This window comes from Ovis canadensis, chromosome 1 (genome assembly GCF_042477335.2).
Source record: "Ovis canadensis isolate MfBH-ARS-UI-01 breed Bighorn chromosome 1, ARS-UI_OviCan_v2, whole genome shotgun sequence".
In the NCBI taxonomy this organism is placed as follows: domain Eukaryota; kingdom Metazoa; phylum Chordata; class Mammalia; order Artiodactyla; family Bovidae; genus Ovis; species Ovis canadensis.
Genome location: NC_091245.1, coordinates 138,006,072 through 138,011,260, shown reverse-complemented (window position 1 = coordinate 138,011,260; position 5,189 = coordinate 138,006,072).

Genomic DNA, 5,189 nt, shown 5'->3' with positions numbered 1-5,189 from the left:
CATGGACTGCAGTACACCAGGCATCCCTGTCCATCACCATCTCCTGGAGTTTGCTCAAACTCATGTCCATCGAGTTGGTGGTGCCACCCAAACATCTCGGTTGTGAAAAATGAGGCCAAAATCATAGGGGTTAATGAAAAACTTATAAATGGAGCGTTTATCTCCATCTATTTTATTTCCTACTTGAATATTCCAGAAATATAAAAGCCCCTCAGAAAAATGTCCAGCTATCTATCCACTTACAGACCTATAACCTTACTCTAAAATGTAAGGTGGTAAACAAAAGGCATAAATATTTGAGAATATGGAAAAGAAAAACTAGAAAGAATGAATGGGAAATTTCAATTTAGTGTTATTAGAAAAAAATTGAGGAAGAGAATATAACTAGGGGAAGAAAAGATTAATACTATCTTGAGAGTGATTGAAGATACTGCATCTATGAAACAAAGACAGCACTGTTCAACAAGAAGTAAAGAAAAATAGCAACAAACAACAACAACAAAAAATTTTTTTCAGTTCACTAAAATGACCAATAACATAAACAAAGAGTTGGAAAAGGAAGCCAATAAAGACTCCTAGATTTGGGGGATGAGGGGCGGGAAACAAGAGAGAGAGAAAGGGATGAGAAATATAGATAGTAAAAGATAAGAGACAGAAGGGATCAAATAAAGAGATTCAATATCAGACTTAAGATATTTACTAAAGCAGAGAAATAGAAATCAGAAGAGAAAAGAATATCAAGCATTAATAGAAGATTTTCCCCCCAACACTGAATAAGAATATGTGCCTCTGATGGAAATGGCCTATTGATTGTTCAAAATAGTTACTGAAACAATAACAAAAGCCCCTGGTCAATATACAGCACTGAGAAATTTCCAACAACTTAGTGACCAACAGATTTACACAAGCCAGAGAGAAAACCAAATACTTTAAGTAGTGACAACAATCATTTTTCATCAGGTGTTTCATCAGTAACACCGGAGGCTAGAAGAGAGCAGAGCAAAGCCTCTCAAGATCCCTGGAGAAATTACTTGACCTATATTTCTATATCCCTCCAAACAACTGATCCAGTGTGAGGATAGAAAAAGAATGAACATTTTATAATGAAAATGGCAACACAGGACAAAGAGATACACTCAGGAAAGTAGAGCATAAAATCCCCAGATGTTTCAATTTGTGTAAATTAAGGTTTCTTGGTAAAAATGGAGTATCAATGGTAGATGATACATGGCTGAGTATTCTGGAAATCTTGGGCATTGATTAAAGAAGCATGTGTGCTTTCATGCTTGCTAAGTTATTTCAGTCCCATCAGACTCTTTGTGACACCCATGAGCTGTAGCCTGCCAGGCTCCTCTGTCCATGGGATTCTCCAGGCAAGAATACTGGAGTGGATGGCTGTGCTCTCCTCCAGGGGATTTTCCCAACCTAGAGGTGGAAACTGTGTCTCCCGCAACTCCTGCATTGCAGGCAGATTCTTTACCTCTGAGCCACTGGGAAAAGCCCAGAGAAATGTGGGGGCTAAACAAAGTTGAGATATAACCTAAACTTGGTGTCATAAATGTTCTCCATGATGACACAGGAGTTATGACACTGGATACAAAAATGTAACCAGGAAAATTCCTGCTCACCATCAAATCAACTCATAGTCCTAGAAGAAGTGAGAGTTTCCCATTAGCAGGACTGTAGCCAGCCAGGCTCCTCTGTCCATGGTGATTCTCCAGGCAAGAATACTGGAGTGGGTTGCCATGCCTTCCTCCAGAGAATCTTCCCAACCTAGGGATTGAACCTAGGTATCCCACATTGTGAGCGGTTTCTTTACCATCTGAGGCACCAGGGAAGCTCAGGAATATTGAAGTGGTAGCCTATCTGTTCTCCATAGGACCTTCTTAACCCAGGAATCAAACTGGGGTCTCCTGCATAGTAGGTGGATTCTTTACCAGCTAAGCTACCAGGAAAGCAGAATCATGTCATGGTCTTATAAACATAGCTATGGATTTAGTATGGAACAAAAACTTTACAGAACTTGATAGGATAGAAATGAGAGTACAACCAACTGAATTAGTTAGTTCAGTCCCTCAGTCGTGTCTGACTCTTTGTGACCCCATGAATCAGAGCAAGTCGGGCCTCCCTGTCCATCACCAACTCCCGGAGTTCACTCAAACTCACTTCCATCTAGTCGGTGATGCCATCCAGTCATCTCACCCTCTTCCATCCCCTTCTCCTCCTGCCCTCAATCCCTCCCAGCATCAGAGTCTTTTCCAATGAGTCAACTCTTCACATGAGGTGGCCAAAGTACTGGCATTTCAGCTTTAGCATCATTCCTTCCAAAGAAATCCCAGGGCTGATCTCCTTTAGAATGGACTGGTTGGATCTCCTTGCAGTCCAAGGGAATCTCAAGAGTCTTCTCCAACACCACAATATGAGCTGTAATTGGGGGAAGGTTATGGAGGATGTAGCAAATAGAAATGCAAATGCTTCCCTTTTGAAAATGAGAATTCAAGAAGCATCATCTTTGCTAGAGGGGACAAGACTGCAGTTGTAATCCTGAGAGGATGTCAGTGGGCAACTGGGCATGGTGACATACATATAGAGAAAATTTAGGTGTAAATGAGCAATTGAAGTGCAAGAGTGAGGGAAATGACTAACACCTAACATTTTCTGAGAACTTTTTTTAGGGGGAGTCTGGTCTTTTATAACACAAAGTTTTCCTGGGTAAAATGCTGAGCAGTGATGTGCATAAAACATCAATCACTGTTTTGCAGAATAATAACCAAAGTTCAAGGAGATTAAGTAACCTGCCAAGTATGTGCAGCTATAAACAGATATCACTGGAGTTTGAATGTATTCATGCTGCCTCCAAGGCCCAGGTTCAATTCACTGTGCTATGCTCCTTCCACCAGAGATCGCTTTTTAGGTAAAAAGTGCCAGGGCGTAAATCAAGATCTCTGATTCCAAAACTGGCTCACTTGTTGTTTCACAGTTTTCACTGTAAATCAAGTGCTGTTGTGTGAGAGTAAAAGAAGAAAAGACTGCACAGGGATTAAAAAAAAAAAAAACCACTTCATTCTTGTTAGCAAGACTCTGAAGTGTAGTCTGAAAAAATATCACTGCTGTTATAACTATGGGAAATCACAAAGGCAAAGCCAACCATTAATTACCAGAAAAACCTGACTTATATAATGAATCTGCCAAACTGTAGGATAAGACAGATATTGGTTCATAGAAAGAAATTAGATGGTATTTCTTTTAAAAAATGTATCTGGCATTAATGTAGATTTATGAGTAAAATATTATAGCTTTGTTTTTACATTAAAAAACTGTATGACAACTTTATATTTTTTATTAATTTTGGTAACCTAATACTTTTTCTTATTTGCAAAAATATATTGAAATGATTTGAATAATTTCCAATTTTACTATAATTACCTTTTAAGAATAAATTTCTAAAAATATATCTATGTTTCTATTATAATATCAAGAAAAACTCAAAAATTCAGTTGTTTATTTTATGATACCTCGGATTACATGGTGTCTAAACTGTATTCAAGCTCTTCATTAATGTTTAAATGTCCAAATTTCTATAACTTTTGCACAATGAAAGTGATTACATCCATATTTTTAAAAAATAAATATCATTCAAAGAAGTTCATATGTTGGTTTGTCTGTGACTGTTGTTGTTCAAGTACTTTCAAATCTTTACAAATCAGATCTAGAATGCAGCTTACTATGCTGAAAGCACTCTGTCAGTATCTTAGCTGTAGGTAACAGATATGCTATTTCACAAGATTTCCTTGTAGCATATCTTTATTCAGATAAGAGTTTAGGGGAATAAAGCACTGAAATATAGTCAATTCCATCATAATAAATAATTACAAAATGTTATCTATTATGGTCATTTAAAATTTGTTATCTATTTACCTTTAAATATATAATAAAAATCAACAGAAAAATTTTGATCACTTAATGTTTAGCCTACAAAAATTCACTTTTGTATATACCATTAAATATTGAGAAGCGGATTTTAAAATAAAGTTACACTAAGAGTTTTGGTATTACATAAGTTAGACTGAATTTGGAGTGGATACTATAATATTAATTGATTATTACTACATGTTATCTAATGTTGAGTTCCAATTTCAACAGGAAGTCTGGAAAATGAAAATATCACTGTAGGAAAATAAAAATGCTTTTCAGGTGATTGGAAATAGCATTCAGGAACCAAGAGTTAATTTTGGGACACCTGAGTTTGAAATACCAATGACATCACCATGTGACAATGTCTGTATATTTCAGGCAGGAAACTAAAAGAAAGTGAAGTCTCTCAGTCATGTCCAACTCTTTGCAACACCATAGACTGTAGCCTGCCAAGCTCTTCCATCCATGGGATTTTCCATGCAAAAATACTGGAAGTGAAGTTGCTCAGTCATGTCCGATTCTGGGACCCCATGGACACCAGGCTCCTCCATCCATGGGATTTTCTAGGCAAGAGTACTGGAGTGGGTTGCCATTTCCTTCTCCAGAGAATCTTCCCAACCCAGGGATCTAACCCAGGTCTCCCACATTGCGGACAGATGCTTTACCATCTGAGCCACCAGGGAAGTAAGTAAAAGCAATCTGGAATTAGTTTTATAAAGTTGAGTGAAGCTTGGTCAAGCCTTCAGGTAAAGTTTTGGTCATCAATATTCCTTTTAGGCAGTGGAAGTGTCCCTTTGAAGAAAATGGCATGGTTGTCAAGAACACTTTGCCAGCAGACAAACAGGAAAACGTGTTGAATTTCTTGAGGGCAAACCAACTTCTCCATTCTCAGGGTTTAAGCTTGATGGTACACAGCCCTTTTTACATTAAGGAAAAGTTAAGCAAACAATCTGTAGACTTGATACGGTGTTCAGTTTCATCTATGTACGCCCAAGAGGGTGCATAAACTACAGGCTTCACTTAGTATTTATTGCCAGGACCCTAGCAACTATTGTTTTATTGCCAGGGCTTCAGCAACTAGTCTTTTCATTTGTTTTGCCAGAACTTCAGAAACTGCTTTTTCCCATCAAACTGCTGAATCTGATCAGCAGAAGAGTAATTTTGTGTCTTTTGATGTTAATACACTTACAAATACTGTAATGGGTTCCCATTTCTTTCTCCAGGATATCTTCTCAGCCCAGGCCTTGAACCCAGGTCTCCTACATTGCAGGCAG